Here is a 17,725-nt window from a genome sequence, read left to right as displayed (position 1 = left end):
AAGGACATAAGAGAGGAGAAACGGACTGTGTGGTAGAAATGAATTAGTAGAAAATTCAACCTCATTTTGTCTCTTGCACACTTCCACTAATACTCAATATTCTGCACAGATACTACCATTCTTTTCTTTGCATCAAACAGGAATAAGGATGGTAGGTAAGCCTTCTGAGAGTCAGAAAGGCTAAGGAGTGGTTGGACCCAGGCTGATATATAACGCCAGACCTTATAGATTTAGCCAGATAGGTTGCATACCAACCTGCACTGATAGGGCACGATTTTTTTCTTCTTCCTTGCTTCCAGTGTTGATTAGCTCTATAGTTGACCCGTACACAGACCTATGGACAAAAATACAGACAGGATTAAAATTTTGAGTATTTGGTAGATAGACATATACTCCAAACTCTAAAACTAATAACTGCATTTATTTTCGAATAAATGGTCCTCATTACTTCCCTCCTCACTTCCTGCCTCAGTATCTGCCAATTACCCTATAGGCACAATCCTGGCTCATCCCACCCTCATTTACTGTATACATGTGTGAACACAGAGGGTTCTATAAAACTGTAAGACAATGGATTCAAGACGTGATCTTGCCAACAGCCCCTTGCCCCCAATCAACAGGACAGTTATGCTCACACCCACTTGAATCCAAAAGAAGAGATTTGTTCTCTTTCTTAATTAACTTCCAAGTGAACAGCTACCTACAGATTTCTACAGAAATCTAGAAATGGATTGGATTTATAAATAGAAAAAAAGGCAGAGAAAAGAAAACGAAAGAGACCAAGATGACCTAACAATTATAAACTATGTTTTTGTACATTCAAAACCACATTAAATGTTTTACACCTGTCTACTCCTCCTCAGTGATTCCCTAGCCATCCTCCCAAGATTTACAACCTGATTACACCCCCTTCCAATTCTGAAGTCAATAATTTTCCCAGCAGAGGCCACATCTCTTTCCATAAATAAAAATATAAGGCACTGGAAAAGATACTGGAACACAGACAACTGTATTTAGAAAGTGGGCAGGGAAGCTGCTAGGGACTACTGCTTCAACATCACCTTTGCATGCTTCTTCCCCTCCCATGCATACCTAGATGTACCTTATTGACCACCTATGCCAGTCTGCCCATTCCACAGGGGTCCTCAGAAGATTCTATCCTTCCCACCAAAGAAGAGCCTTCTAGCTGGAGAAGAGTCCCATCCTATGGAAAGAAGGAAAAGTATTCAGCAAAACAAGAGAATATATTGACATCAGGTTAATGGACACATTCTTAGAATTCCAATTCTAACACCTCCTTTTTGAGAATCAGGAACCATGTAAATGAAGCCTCCCAACTTTCACAGCTCCTCAGACACTCATCGTCAGAAATATCATGAATTCTTCTGTGGGACTGTTTTTGTTCCAAAATGAGAGGGGCTGAGAGGGGTGTCTGCAGTTGGAGATGGATTTCTAGAATCAGAAATTTAAAAGGCAGATTAATTTCAAGTTATAAATTGACCCTTTCAGAAATATTTCCTCTTTAGTCTGAAACCCCATTCCCACAGGTCAACAAATTATTTAAGATGGATTGGAATGCTGAGAAAACAAATGCTGAATGAGAAGGGTGGATTAATGCTACACTATGTACATGAATCCAGGCGGGCTGTGAAATTCGACCAACTCCTCATCCTGCCTATTTGTTTGCACTAAAACAGGTGTTGAGCTTTAAATAGTGAAGGCAATAAAACAGTGTTGTATGGAAAGGTAAATGAATACTTCATTTTGGTATCTTCATAATCTAATCACTCACAGTTCCACATGTGTAGAATTAACCTAAACTACCATGCACACAGGAGACTTTGACTTCAAGCTGGAGCCTGTGAGAAAGGACAGCACCCCGGACGCGCGGCCCAACAGGCGCCTCACCGGAATTAGGCCCCGGAGTAGCAAACGCCACCCACCGCCCGCCGGCTGGGCAAAGGGCTCTACACAGCCCCTGTCCCCAGCGGCCTCCCCGGGCGCCCCCCTCTCGCTTCGCCATTTCTCCCGCAGCAGCCTCCCTCCCACAGCCCTCTCCGCGCGATTGGCCTCCAGACTACCTGACGGTGCAGCTCTGGCCACCCCCTCCGTCCTTGGCCCGGCCCGACCCGCGCAGGCCGTCTCCACCTTGTCCCAGGGGTCCCGGTTCCTGGGCACCGCGCACCTTTCTCGGGGGCAGGCTCCGACCGAGTTGCCTCCTCCTTGCCGGGCTGCCAGGGTCTGGGGTACAGGCTGCCAGCTGGTCAACAGAGGGGGACCACCCACGCACCCACAACACACACCCACTTGCCTTCCCAGGCTCAGGGCCCAGGTCGTCGGCCTCCCCCTCTTCTCCTCTCCTCAGCTGGGGCTCTGCTCTGGCTGCTCACTCACCCGGATTCCCACCGCCTTCTGTGCGATCAGAATTGCAAAGAGGCGGCCCGCCCCCCCACGCCGCTGCAGCAAACTGGGCACGGGCTACGCAGAATGCGGCAAGAACCGCTCGCCTCGAGGGTGTCGGGAAGGGGGGCGGAGGGATACGGCGCGAATGTGCTCGACGCCCCCTCCCGGGCCCACCGTAGTTCCGACCAGAGGTGGGCGGGGCCACCAGGAGCCCCATCCTGAGGGGCGGGTTACCACCGGGCTGCCTCAGTAGGATCCCGCTGACCCTAACGTGGCGACCACCACCACCACATTTCTGGTGCTGCTACAATTCGGGGACTGGCGGGCGGCGGGGGGCGGGGGCAGGATCTGGAGGTCGGGAACTGCAGTGCTGTAGGAACAGCGGATGGATACCAAGCTGCCCCTTGGTTTGTTTGCACCCCACAGTCTGACTGGCTGTCCTCCCCCCTTCCTGGCCAGCATCATCCCTTTTCCTGGAAGCTAATGGGGGAAGGGTGTCTGGACTGCAGGCGCAGAGGGGAAGGGGGATCTTGGGCCAGATTTGCCCTGAAAATCTAGGGTGGCCCTCCGTTGCTTTTGTGTCACAGCTTTGTGGAGCCAGGCAGGGGAGGAAAGTACACCTGCTTTTAAGTGAACTGGGTGGGAGCTCCCACAAAGCCCTCACCACTGCCTAGACCTGACCTCTAACCCTAGGGAACTAACCTTTGTCTACACCAAGAGCCATTCATTCTGCTAGGCTGCTTTTTCTTATTCCAACTGGCATTGCGCTGTCACCAGCGGCTCACAAATGAGGGCCTTTCCCTGTCAGGATCACACAGTCCTTTCTCTCTGCTGCCCAACAGCCAAGTGTCAGGCACCAGGTAGGGATGGTCCTGGTTCCTCTTGAGACTGTTTTTTAAGGAAAGAGTACCACTACCGTGCACTTCTTCAAGATCTCAGATCTCAAATCCTCCTTTTCGCTTAGCCCTGCACCCTAATGAATACATGTGCTCTTTTCTATAGAATTTTTTACTCTGCCTTCTAAGCAGTGGGGAGTTCTAGTTAAGGGTGTAAGTTCCATGAACGAAGGGTACTAGCTTTATCCTCAGCACATAGTACATAATTCAGTAGGTCAATTGTTGAAGGAGGTGAGGCTACTGAGCTATTAGAATTCCATGGTACTGCAGGGCTGGGCGGCTCAGGCCTGTAATCCTAGCACTTTGGGGGGCTGAGGTGGGTGGACTGCTTAGGGTCGGGAGTTCAAAACCACCCTGAGCAAGAGGGAGACCACTTCTCTACTAAAAATAGAAAAACTAGCTGGGTCCTGTAGTCCCAGCTACTCAGGAGGCTGAGTGAAGAGGATTTCTTGCTGTTACCTGTGACACCAAGGCACTCTACCCAGGACAACAAAGTGAGACTTTGTGTTAAAAAAAAAAAAAAAAAAAGGAATTCCATGTTACCCTCTGTTGGTTGCAGACCAAGAGTAATCTATATATGTGTCTTTATCTTTGTTGCCTATAATCCTAGGGTTTAGCTCACAGTCTGCCACAAAGGAGCTTCTTTCTATAGTTTTTCAAGGGAGGAGAGAAAGTGAAAAGGAAGGACAGAGATTGTGAAGCAAGTACTAAAGCACACCGTTATTAGAAATACTAGTGATACCTCCATTTTAAAATACAGGGCATAAACAAAAAAAAGTTCATGATCCTTTTTTGTGGTCATTGATATTCCTTTTGGAGGTCTCTTAATCTGACACACTAATATATATGTCTTAGAAGATACTAGTCATACTAAAATAAACAACTTTCAATCATCACCCTAATTTTGATGAATCATTTTAGGACATGATTCTTAACATTTGTAACATTTGTTTGTTCTTATTGATTTTACTTTTATTTAAGCTTAATAGTATTAAAAACTTTAATACAGTCTCTTAATTACAGAAGACATTGGCCTACAGATTCTGATGTGAGAGTTTTCTTTCTCCAGTATAATGCTTTAAGCAGATAGGTACAAAAATATTCATTAAATACAGCATTTTAATATTAGCAATTGATTGTAAATAAATGGCCATCAATAGGGAGAGGGTTAAACAAAAGTATGGTACATTTATTTTATAAAGTACTATTCTACCCTACTATGATATCAAAACTGAAGTAGCTCTATATATACCAAAATGGAAATAACTACAAATACAAAGTTAAGTGAAAATACAAATTGTAGAATAAAATATATTCCTTTTACGGAACATGTACTTTGTAATACATAGATATTGAGTATGTCCACACCAACTATTAAGTGATTAGCTCTGAAGGGGAAAAGGATGGAGTGTGTGTTGTAAAGAAAGATTCATTCCTTTTTTCTATATATCAATATATTCTGTATTGTTTGACTGTTTTACAATGAAATTATTTACATATGATTAGCATATTTTTTATTTTTTTTGTGGTTGCAGTTTGGCCAGGGCCAGGTCTGAACTCGCCACCCTTGGTACATGGGGCCCGCAACCTACTCACTGAGCCACAGGTACCACCCTGATTAGCATATTTTTAGCACTTTTGATTTGATAGTATATTGTTCACATTCTCTAAAACTGGAAGGCATAACTCACTTATAAGAAGAGAAAACAGATTTATATGCATAAAAATACAATACATTTTATAGGTGAGATTATTACATGCTTTTGAGGGCTACATTAATAGAAATAGTGGTTTCAGAGTAAGAGAGTGAAAATTCCCTCTTTCTGGTTTGGTGAAACTGTACCTGGGCATGACATGTGAAGATGGCTGCTAACACAGAAATGGACAAGAACAGTGAGAGCACTAGCAAGTATTATCTTCACTTATGCCTTCTCTGACACTCTTCCTTTCTTTATGTAGATATATGTTTTTGACCTATATCATTGTTCATTTTCCCTGAGGAACTTTTTAACATTTCTTGCAGGGCAGGTCTGCTGGCAATGAATATCCTCAGTTCTTGTTTGTCTGAAAAATTATTTCTCCTTCACATTTGAAGGATAATTTCGCTAATCATAGAAGTCTAGGTTGGTGGTTTTTTCCTCTCAACATCGTAAATATTTCAGTCTTGCCTGAATGGTTTCTGCACTGTAATTCTTTTTTTTTTTTTTTTGAGACAGTTTTACTATATTGCCCTCTGTAGAGTGCTGTAGCGTCCCAGCTCACAGCAACCTCAAACTCTTGGGCTCAAGCTATTCTCTTGCCTCAGCCTCCCAAGTAGCTGGGACTATAGGTGCCTGCCACAATGCCTGGCTATTTTTTGTTGTAGTTGTCATTGTTTAGCTGGTTCGGGCTGGGTTTGAACCCACCAACTTCGGTGTATGTGGCTGGTGCCACTGTGCTATGGGCGCTGAGCCTGCACTGTAATTCTTATTCTTGCTCTTTTGGTAAGGGATTTTTTGTTTGTTTGTCTGTTTTTGTTTTGTTTCTTTCAACCTTTCTGAAGTTTGAATATAATATGCCTAGGGGTATACTTTTTTTTGCTCATGTCCTCCTTGGTGTGTTCTGAAATAACCTGAATTTGTGATTTAATACCTGTCATTAATTTTGGGAAATTCTCAGTGATTTTTACTTTAAATATTTCTTTAGTTTCAGTTTACTCTTTTCCTTCGGTATTCCAATTATGCATATGTTTTACCTATTGAAATCATCTCACAGTTCTTCAGTGTTCTGTTCTGATAGTTTTAATTTTTTCTTTCTTTTTGCATTTCAGTTTGGAACTTTCTATTGATCTACCTTCAGAGTCACTGATTCTTTCCTTGACTGTATCAAGTTTACTCATGAGCCCATCAATGATATTTTTTATTTGTTACAGTGATTTGGATTTCTTGTATTTCCTTTTTGATTCTATATTTTTGCTTATACTGCCTGTCTGTTCTTGCATGTTTGTAAGATAGAAAGTAGGGTTAAAAATGCTAGGCACTAGAGACAGAATAATCTGGGGAAAAAGCTAAGACTCTCTGCTGGCCATGAGTACTGAAAACAATACTTACTAGACACAGCATACTGTCCCAACCCTAAGTCATATATTATCAGATAAAACAAAGGCAAGACAGAAGTTCAGTAAACAGAAATGTGTTAAGAATTCAATATGCAGTAAAAGAAAAACTGCTTGTTTTGTAACCTTGACTCTCTCCAAGCTTGCCACTGCACTGTATTTTCTCATGCCTGATATTTCCATAAAAGCCAGTGAAGAACACTGGAAGGGGCTGCACCCTTGTTTCTTTGTGCAGAGTGCTTGCTAGTGTTGGCCTTCCCAGATCCTTCAGTTCAATGCAAATTGAGTGAGTAGGGGTCATTCATTTTGTGTCTTGTCACACCAACACATGTTGTCTACTTTATTTATTAGAGCCATTAACATACTAATCATAGTTATTTTAAAATTTCTTATCTGATTGTCCAGCATCTGCATTATATTGAGTCATCTGGTTCTGATGCTTTCTTTCTTTCTCTAGACTCTGCTTTTCCCTTCCTTTTAGCATGTTTGTAATTTTGTATTGAAAGCTAGATATGATATATTGAGTCATAGGAACTGGGGTAAATAGACCTTTAGTTAGAACTTTTATGTCAAGCTGGTTGGGAGTTGAAATGTGCTTAGTATTTGCATAGCTGCCAGAGATTTCAAATTCCTCTTTTCTTTTGCCCTTGTTTTTGTCTTCTTTCTTAACTTTGGGCTTTTCTAACTATTCTTCTCAGAGAGTTTTCATCTTGCAGCTCTTTTAGCTATTATCCACTGTTACATGGGAGCCTTGTTTGGTGAAAAGTGTGGAGGACAAGAAGTGGTCTATAATCTTATGATTAAATACTATTCTTTTGTGGGTCTGTGTTCCTGTGACCTTCACAAGTGTTTTTAGTTCCTTTCTCTTCCTTACATGAAAATAGAAGCTTATAAGGGGCTTCAGTAGGAGGAAGGCCTTTCCCTCAGCTTGGATAATGGTATAGTTAAGTTATTCCACTTCAGAGTGTTCTTCTTTTTTTTTTTTTTTTTTGCAGTTTTTGGCTGGGGCCAGGTTTGAACCCACCACTTTTGGTATATGGGGCCAGTGCCCTACTCCTTGAGCCACAGGTGCCACCACAGAGTGTTCTTTTGTTATGAAGAAAGCTCTGGATATATTTCATAAGAGTACAGTTCCCTTCCCACTGCCAGAAATATTAAGGGAATCTTTCTGGGATCTTCACTGTGAGAATATGGTGGAGTTCCTGAAGGTAAAGCCCATGAAAGTGTGGGGACCATCCTCCCAACTTCAGGTCCACAGGAGTTTCTCACTCTCATACTATTACACACTAAGTCTCCAGCAATTCATCAAAATTATTATTTAAATGTTTCTTATCTGTTTAAGTCTCTAACGGTTTTTGCTCTGTGTAAAGATAGGCCATGACTCTTTGGATTTGATTTTTTTTTCTCCAGAATTTGGGGTGGCCACTTGCTCAATTACCAGAGTTCTCTTGAGGGGTCCAATAAAAGTCACCGATCCTCACTTTGTTCAGATTTTTTTCTGACTGTAAGTACAGGAGCAATGACTTCCAAGTTCTTTACATCAGTCAGAGCTGGAACTGGAAGTCTGGGTATGGGTTTTAACAGGGTAGCTAAAGACTAGTGAACATTACCTTTGTCTTCTTTTCAGCTGAATGTCAGAACGGAGAATAATGTTGGCCTTGAAAACCCAGTTATTCCATAAATATTGGCTCTTTTCTATGTACAGGAAATTTATTTGGCTCCTTGAACTTGACATCTCAGCCCCCAAATTCTTAAGCTAGAGTGAAAATTAGAATTAATGTCAACTGAATCAAAATTTCTGGTAATGAAGTTTGAGTAAACATGACTTAACCCAAAGAGAGTAAAGTCATCTCTGTCACCACTATGCCACCAAGAGGCAGTGCATGATCCTGCTAGAATGTACAATTTATGTTCTATAATTGATAATAAATCAAGTAAATGAGGCAAAAGCTATATTAATTAGTTGGATGTAAGCACTCCGAATTGTATAAAAAAAATCAACACATTGTACCCCACATAGGCATAAATGTATTCATGATCTATGTGTATATGTCTTAATAAAATAAATAAATAAAAGAAAAAAAAAGAATGTACAATTTATGTTAGTTGCCTAATGATTGCAAGGTTCTTGCTTTGACTAGAGTGACCAGTTTCTGAGCACTGAAAATATTTTCTAAAGGGAGGCTGCAGAGTAGAGTAGGAGGAGGTACCTGGACTTCAGAGCTAGGCAGTCCAAAATTTGAATGAAGACTTTGTCACTACCTATTTAACTCTTGTAAGGGTTCTTAATGTCTTTATAATCCTGTTTCTTCATTCTTAAAGTAGTGGCTGGCAACTCCAGCCACTATTCCACAGGATTCTTGTGCATGCTTAGAAACTATTGGATATTCTCTACCAACTGCATATATCAGGTCTTTCTAGTTCCTTTAAAATTCTGATCTATTCTTATTATGGGGTTGGCTGGAGAAAGAATATATGAGAACTCCATGGTGGCTTTTAAAGGTCATAATTGTTAAAACATAGTCACTGTTTTTTGTTGCTGTAACCTCAGTGTTTTGTATACTCTGTGTTGCTTACCATAAACAACATAATTTTTTGCATAGGTATGCCTGGCTCCTCCTTGTAGTCATGTATCACTGACAGGCTGAGTCCATTTCCAGGGGTGAATCTCTTTTGCCTATAGGTAATCCAGCCCTCTGGTTCAGAAAACAGTGGTGATCTAATTCTACTCAATGAAACATCTGGGAAAGATTGCAAAATGTCTTCTGAGGAAAATTTCCTCATTCATAAGTAAAGGACATCAGAAAAGACTGTCTACTCATCATACTCTGGAAGTTGCTTGCTCAGGAATTATTGCAGCCAGTAAGCTTGAAGATGGAATTTGATACTGTGAAGGGCAGAAGGAGATAAAAGAAAAGCTGAGTCCGTAACTGAGTCAAACAACTATCAAGGCTGCCCTACTTCAGTACTTCTGATCTGTGAATAATAAATTTCCTTTATTAAGTTAGTTTTAGTTGAATTCCTTGTTATATAAAAATGGAAAAATTCTAAATGATATGTTTTATCAGGCACAAACAGCTTTTCAATGAGTAAGAATTCCTGACATGTATCTGCTAGTGAGTACCTATCTCAACAGTAGCAGAACACATGTTTCCTAGTGAAAGAGAAAACAGAGATTCTGAATACCCAGATTTATAACTACTAATAGGTCTGGCAACTGTGCTTGGCTTCTGCTCCAGACTGAAAAGGAAAGCTTCATGCAGAACCCAAGTTCTTACTTATCTAGGGGGTCCAGAGATACATTAAACACTTGAGATAATAGATAAGCCTAGTTTCAAATAAGAGAATTGTGTGCAAGTTCATCCTTGTGAAACATTCAAAATGTAATGATATCTTAGGTTATTTGTTTTCTGTTCAGAGGATTGCACTGAGATTGAGAAAGACATTCACAGTGTCAAACATTAGGTTAATATTTCCCAGGTAAACTGAGCAACACAGGTAGAAAGAAGTAGATACATGGAATTTATAGAAAGTTTGGGTTTTACCAGGACAGAGGATGATGAGGTAGGAGAGTAGTAAAACTGATGTATGGTGATGGACCATTAGGTTGGGAAAGACAGAAAGGGTAGAATAGGCACTGATATATAGAGAAAAGGGGATAAGGAACAGGAGGTCTAATAACACTCAGGATTAAGTTTCTTTATGATGAATAAATTACCTTGCTACAAGCTATAATGAACAGAAAATCTGATGATGAAGACAGTTACAATGATTATGGAGGCTTTTAGTGATAACTAGCACCAGAGGGATATAGAATAGACATAGCATAGGGGTAATGCACACCAGCTCCAAATTCAAACTAAAAAAGCCTTGAATCTCAGCTCTGCTGCTAACGAACTCTGAGCTTGGCTAAGCTACTTAACCAATCTGTGCCTCAGTTTCCTCATATGTAGAATAGAGACAATAATAGCATCTACTCCATGTTTGTTTTGAGGATTAAATTAATAAATTTGTAGTTAATAATAGAGTATCAGGCACATAAAAACACCCAATAAATCTTAATATTAACACTAATTAATATTTTAAGTAGGAAAATGCTTAGGCTTTGCAGTCAGACGGACTAGGGTTTGAATCACACTTCCAGAGTCTAACTTTCTTCCTCTATGCTACTTGTCTCTCCACACTAGTTCTGTGTTGTTCAGAAAATAAGATTCCAGTACATGGCATTAAAAAAGTACTAAAATAGAGGCAAATAAAATTAGTAGATAGGATGGAGGCATTGCTTCCTACCAAGAAGAAAGAAATAAGGGTGAGGGTATCAGAATGACTTCAAACAGGCCTTGGGATTTGAGCTGAGCCTAAAAAGATAAGCAGAAAAGGGTTTAAGAATATTGCAAATTGAGGGAAAGATTTTTGGGAAAGGCACAGAGGTAGTAAAGCACACAATATAGTTGGGAAACAGCAGGTAGTCCAGTGGGGCTTGAATGCAGGCAAAGGGGAGCAGGCCTGGACTAGGGTGAGGCACCAGAGAGGAATGCCTCCTTAAATTTTTTTTTACCTCACTCTTGTCCTGGCTTGACTTGAAAAAATGTGTTACGAGAAAGAGATAGAAATGTAGAATTGTATGAAAAGGAGCAAGGTCAAGAAAGCCTTGACTGGGAGTCTGGTGGTATTTTACAGATAAGATCCCACTGAAGGTTGTTCTTTTGAAATTAGGGGCAGGATTGAGGATTAGTGGCTGCTACAAGTCCAGACTAGACAGAATTTTATTCCCAGGGAGCAACATTTTAGATCAGATGACATCTAAAGTGCCCCCTGATACATTTATCACATGAAATAGCCCATAAATTTACCGAGCAAGGGAAAAGAAATAAGAGGGCTATAACTGTAACTACACTCCAGGAAAAAATTGAGGGAGGATCCTGTCCCCTGCAAGTCCTATTCAAGAAGTAGTCAGAACAGAGGCAGTCATCTTACTTGGAGACACACGTGCACACGTGCACACACACATGCGCATGTCTCACTCATTCTGTTTTTTGGCTGAGATTAAAAAATCCCACAGGCATGAAATACCTGTTTCGGAGTGCATGTGGGACTTAAAAGTATCTGACCAGGCCAAAACTTGAAGTTTCCCAAACATAAATGCAGTACCCACAATAGGAATTCAAAGCTTTGGTAAGACAAAAATATATATAGATAAATTTAAAAATCATCTAAATTATAGATACATGTCACAAAACATATGGCTTTTTTCACCCATAATACATTGGTGGGCTCTTCCTCCTTCATTTTAACTTGTCAATGTAGAACACATAAGATCATAGGTAGGGTTTACATATATTAACCTGGGGGTAGCAGCTAAAACTAGGGACAATGACACCATTATTCTGACATCAATTCTTTAATACCAACTACTTGAAGTTAGCATCAGATTCCACGGGTTTAAAGCCATAGTTCCCCACTTTAGATCAGATGCTAGCCACAATGCTCAGGGGAGGGGCAACTATACTTTTTGTTTGTTTGTTTGTTGAGATGGAGTCTCACTTTGTCATCCTAGGTAGAGGATCATGGCATCACAGCTCACCAGCAACCTCAAATTCTTGGGCTCTCTTGCCTCAGCTTCCAGACTGGATGAGACTACAGGCACCAACCATAATGCCTGGCAATTATTTTTTAGAGACAGGATCTCACTCTTGCTCAGGCTGGTCTCGAACTCCTGAGCTCAGGAAATTCACCCATCTTGGCCTCCCAGAGTGCTAGGATTACAGGTGTTGTTTGTTTTTTTAAAAAAGTTTTACTGAGGTATAGTTGGCATATAATAAACTGCACATTTTTAAAGTGAACAATTTGATGTTTTCAACATACATATATACTTCTGAAACCATCACAGTCAACTCACAAGAAACCCACAAAAGTTCCCTTGCAACCTTCTATAATCCCTCTATTTAGCCCCTGCCCTCAGTCCCCAAGCAACCGTTGATCTGCTTTATTTTTAATATATTTTTTGTTTGGTACAGGTTTATTTAGAAGTTTTGCCTCTCATTCATGTGAGCTATTGTTCTAGTGTTCTTGTAATGTCTTTACCTGGTTTTGGCATTTTAGGGTAATGGTGGCCTCATAAAATAGTAGTGAGAAGTAGTCCTGGTGTAGGTAAAATGTGAAAGAATTTTCACAACTTTCCTTCCTCAACACACACACACACACAATGTAGAACAGGTTTGGACAAAAACTCAGTTTTGATGGGGACAAACTACAAGACCACCTTAACCATTTTCAAATAACCAAGTGTTTATTAAGGGATAAATGTGTTAGTGCCATTTCCTTAGGTTGGAAAGTTGGCTTCCTATTCTTTGCCTGAGAGTGAGGACGAATTCTAACCTAAAGTCAAAAATGAACAAAATCTCAAAACTGCAGATGCTGGCGTGGATGTGGAGAGAAGGGAACACTTTTACACTGCTGGTGGGACTGCAACTAGTGCAACCTTTCTGGAAGGAAGTATGCAGAAACCTCAAAGCACTCAAGCTAGACCTCCCATTTGATCCTGCAATCCCATTACTGGGCATCTACCCACAAGGAAAAAAAATCCTTTTATCATAAGGACACTTGTACTAGACTGTTTATTGCAGCTCAATTTACAATCGCCAAAATGTGCAAACAGCCTAAATGCCCACCAACCCAGGAATGGATTAACAAGCTGTGGTATATGTATACCATGGAATACTATTCAGCCATTAAAAAAAATGGAGACTTTACATCCTTCGTATTAACCTGGATGGACGTGGAAGACATTATTCTTAGTAAAGCATCACAAGAATGGAGAAGCATGAATCCTATGTACTCAATTTTGATATGAGGACAATTAATAACAATTATGGTTATGGGGGGAAAACAGAAAGAGGGAAGGAGGCAGGTGGGTGGGGCCTTGGTGTGTGTCACACTTTATGGGGGCAAGACATGATTGCAAGAGGGACTTTACCTAACAATTGCAATCAGTGTAACCTGGCTTATTGTACCCTCAATGAATCCCCAACAATAAAAAAAAATAATAATAATAATAAAAAGAAAATTAATGGAAATGCCATGGGGTGGGCGGGTCACCCATACTTCTGACTGGCAAGTTATAAAATCAGGAGTTTCTATGACATTATCAGATTTTACAATTTGCTAGAATAGCTTACAGAACTCAGTGAAAGTGCTATATGTATGACCACAGTTTTATCATAAAGGATATACAGAGGACAAGGTCTGAAAGGGTCATGGACACAGAGCTTCCATGTCTTCTCCTTGTGGAGTCAGGGTGCATTACCCACCCAGACAACAGTATGTTTACCAAGAAAGGTCTACTTAGCCTTGAAATTCAGAGTTTTCACTAGGGTTTCATTGCATAAGCATGATTGATTAATTCACTGGCCATGAGATGGTACTTAATCCCCAGCCCCACACAACCTTCCCTGGAGGTTGGGCTGGCCCAAAGTTGCAACTTTCTAATCACAGTATTGGTCCTTTGGTGGCCAATATCCATCCTGAAGCTATCTGGGTACTCGCCACAAGTCAATTAATTAGCATAGCAAGGACCCCCCCCCCCATCACTCAGGAAATTCCAAGGTTTTTATAAGCTCTGTGTCAAGAAACAGGGACAAAGATCAAATATTTTCTTTATCATACCACTCCAGTTTGAAGTATTCTCTTTTGTCAAACTCTAAAAAAACACACAGACAGAAGTAAGATAAAACAGAGCCTGAGCAGAAAACCACAAATTGAGTATTGATACTGATACTTATATCACCAGAATTCTGAACAGTAGAGGGAAGAGAATAATAGCAAAGGAGGCAGGGGGTAGGAAAGGAGGTGGTATTAGGCCTTAGTATCTAGCTATAATTTACTCCACATGCCTTTTAAGTATAAATAGTAGGGCCTGAAGTAGCATTACAACATAGTTTCGACTCTATAAACTCTGTATAAAAATAAGAATATGAGTGGGATTAGAAAAATACATTTCTTCCCAGTGACCTTTTCTAAACTTGTTACTGGATGAATAGGGTCTGGCCACCTGTGTCTGTCAGCAAATATGCAGAGACGGGGATAGGTCCACTAAACTTTGTCAGACGGTCTGGATTCTGGAGAACAGTGAGAGTAGCTTCTCCAAGACTGTTCTTCCATTTTCAAAATTATATTTTTATACAATTGAGTTCAGAGTGAAGACCATGTTAACCCTTAAACAGTAAACAGGAGAGACAGAGGAAGATGGTGGACTAGAGACAGTGTCTTTACAGCCTTGTGTGGTGAGATTAAGAAGAAAAGACTCCAGGTACCTCTGGCTTGTGGGCTCTGCTCAGAAACATCCCTTTGGGAGCACAGGGAGGCAGTGGGACACTTCAGGACCCCAAGATGAGGAGGAAAGCAGTGAAGAAGTGGCAAGTACTTGTGTTGGGGTGGAGGCTGGATGGTGCAGCTTTGGCTGCAGCCAAGAGAGTTAGGAGACAGAGAAAGCCTGCCCTGTAGGTATTTTCTGGACCTGGACACTTGGTTGAGTTACGTACAGATAGACTGGGTGAGCAAGTGATTTTGAACAGCGCCCAGGAGCCAGGACTGAGCCACCCAGGCAGAGTGGAGCTTTCATTGTTCAGCTGCAGGCTTCGTATAGCCATTGTGGGAAGGCTGCCTTGCAGGCTTGGCCTCAGGGTCCTAGTGCAAGGCCAGTTCTGGCACCCTGATAAGCAGGTAGCCACTCCTGGGAAGATTTGAGCAACACACGCTTGCCTAGGAAAGCAACTGTGTAGCCAAGGAACATGGTTTGGAAAGGTTGAGGCATGTCTATTAAGCAGGTTGAGGAGAGCTTCAGGTTCCCAAACCTGTGGGGTTTGAGGGTAAAGAAGTCAGGAAGACAAAACACTGTCTCCTCCACAAGGCAGAGGCTTCTAGTCTCCATCTTATACAGCTGTATCAGTGTGGTAATTAGCATCTCATACCCTAGGTCAGGCATCCTCAAACTGCGGCCTGCGGGCCACATGAAGTGGTATGAATTGTATTTGTTCCTGTTTTGTTTTTTACTTCAAAATAAGATATGTGCAGTGTGTATAGGAATTTGTTCATAGTTTTTTTTTTTTTAACTATAGTTCGGCCCTCCAATGGTCTGAGGGACAGTGAATTGGCCCTCTGTTTAAAAAGTTTGAGGATGCCTGCCCTAGGTGATCATCTCTTGCCCAGGTAATATAATATACAGCAAGATACACACACACACACAGAGTTTTTTCTCTTTAAAAATATTTTTCAACTATTTCCCCCCATAGATTTTTCTTTTTCTCCTTTTCTTTTCTCTTGTGTAATTATAATTTTTCATTGTTTCCTTCTTTAATAAAAAGGGTTTCATTTTTGCTAGTTTTTCTGCCCTGTTATTCTTGTTTTCCCCAATTGTATCTGTTAAGGTTTTTTGTTTATTTATTTTACTTTGATTTATAGTATTTTTGTTTTTCTTCTCTATTTGGTGAAAGTGAGGTCTTGTACCTGCTCAGGCTGGCAAAGAGCTCCAGACTTTGAAGCACTGTCCCAACTCAGCCCCCCAGAAGTTGAGATTTGTGGGTGTGGGTCAAGTACCCTACTGTGTAACACTGTTAATCCTGTCTCTCTTTCCGTTCCTCTCTTCTTTTTGTCAGTCTTCCCTTTTACTTCCCCCTTTCCTTTCCCTTTTCTCCCTTTTTAAAATCTTTATCCCTTCTTGCTCTTCACTCTTCTCTTCCTTTTATTCCTTTACCAAAAGACACTTCAACTCCTTAGGTCAGAGGCACGGTAACTTAAAGAGCAGAAGGAAGTGAAAGGAAAAAGTAGGACAAGAAAACAAACAAAAAAGAAAATACTCATGAGGAAGAAACAGCGGAGAAATCCTGGCACCATGAAAAACCAAAACACAGCAAGCTCCCTAGAGATCATGAGATAGTTATTGCAGAGGATTTCACCTATAAAGAAATGTTAGAAAAGACAGAAAGGGAATTTAAAATACAGATGATAAAAATAATGAAAGACATTTCTGATAAAGTGGAACATAACCAAAAGGAAATCTAAAAACAGAATCAAATAAGACATGAAGGATATAAAGAATAAAGAAAGGATATAGCAGAGCTTAAGGAATTGAAGCAATCAGGGAATGTAAAGATGCAGTAGAAAGTATCAATAACAGATTAGACCATGCAGAAGAACAATTCTCAGAGGTAGAGGATAAAGTTCTGGAACTAATACAGGCAGTTAAAGAGACAGAAAAAAAAAGAGAGAGAAAGCAGAATGTTCACTGAGAGAATCACGGGACTTCATGAAAACATTCAAACATAAGAATTATACATATCCCAGCAGGGGAAGAAGAACACTCCAGAGGAATGGAAGTCCTACTAGAAGATATCATAAATGAAAATTTCCCAAATATTACCAAAGATTGTGACATACTCCTTTCGGAGGGATATCGGACCCCAGGTCGTCTCAACTCAAATTGAGCTTTTCCAAGACACATTGTCATGAACTTGTCCAGAATCAAGACGAAAGAGAAGATTTTGCAAGCAGTCAGGAGTAAGCACCAATTGACCTACAGTGGCAACTCCATTAGGGTGACCACAAACTTTTCAACTGAAACTTTTCAAGCCAGAAGAGAATGGTTATCTACCTTTAACCCACTTAAACAAAACAATTTTCACCCATAATTCTATATCCTGCTAAGCTAAGCTTTAAAATTGATGGAGAAATCAATTCTTATACTGATAAGCAAACATTGAGGAGCATGGCCACAACAAGATGAGCTCTACAGGAAATACAGAGACCTATTATCCACACCTATTATCCACCATCATAATGGACTACGAGCAAACTAAATACCCAGAAGCTAAAGGAAAAAAAATTTAGCTTCCACATGACATAAAAGATAAAACTAAGCAATGGACTTTCACAAAATAAGATGAACAGAACTCTATCGCACTTATCAATTCTTTCAATAAATGTTAGTGGCTTGAATTCCCCACTGAAGAGGCATAGGCTGGCTGATTGGATAAAAAAGCATAAGGCATCCATTTGCATATAGGAAACACATCTAGCCTCAAAGGAGAAAGTACAACTCAGGGCTAAGGGATGGAAATAAATTTTTCAGGCCAAATCAGAAGAAAGGAAGGGTTGCAATCTTATTTTCAGATACAAGTGGATTTAAAGCAACTAAAGTCAAAAAAATCAAAAAAGACAAAGATGGATACTTCATAATGGTCAAGGGAACAATATAAGAGGACATTTCAATTCTAAATATTTATGCACCCAACTTAAATGCTCCCAGATTTTTGAAACAGACCTTAATTAGTTTGAG

The 17,725-nt window shown here is 40.5% G+C and overlaps 1 protein-coding gene across 9 annotated transcripts in view; it reads right to left on the bottom strand.

Moving 5' to 3' along the window:
* GPRASP3 (G protein-coupled receptor associated sorting protein family member 3) overlaps positions 1 to 17,725 on the bottom strand; it is a 51,899-nt gene that overhangs the window by 30,658 nt on the left and 3,516 nt on the right. For 2 of the 9 annotated variants that reach the window (XR_008377640.1, XR_008377639.1), the window contains exons 1-3: positions 1,295 to 2,479; positions 1,103 to 1,204; positions 256 to 334 (exon numbers count right to left, since the gene is read on the bottom strand). The gene's annotated coding sequence lies outside the window, so the exon portion shown is untranslated. Of the gene's footprint in view, positions 1 to 255; positions 335 to 1,092; positions 1,205 to 1,292; positions 2,480 to 17,725 lie in introns of those variants that run through there. The other 7 variants (XM_053580265.1, XM_053580271.1, XM_053580269.1 and 4 more) reach the window with 7 other exon arrangements.

The sequence above is a fragment of the Nycticebus coucang genome, chromosome X, assembly GCF_027406575.1.
Source record: "Nycticebus coucang isolate mNycCou1 chromosome X, mNycCou1.pri, whole genome shotgun sequence".
Lineage (NCBI taxonomy): Eukaryota > Metazoa > Chordata > Mammalia > Primates > Lorisidae > Nycticebus > Nycticebus coucang.
The sequence above is the reverse complement of the archived record's forward strand: the minus strand, read 5'-3'. Positions and strand labels throughout refer to the sequence as shown.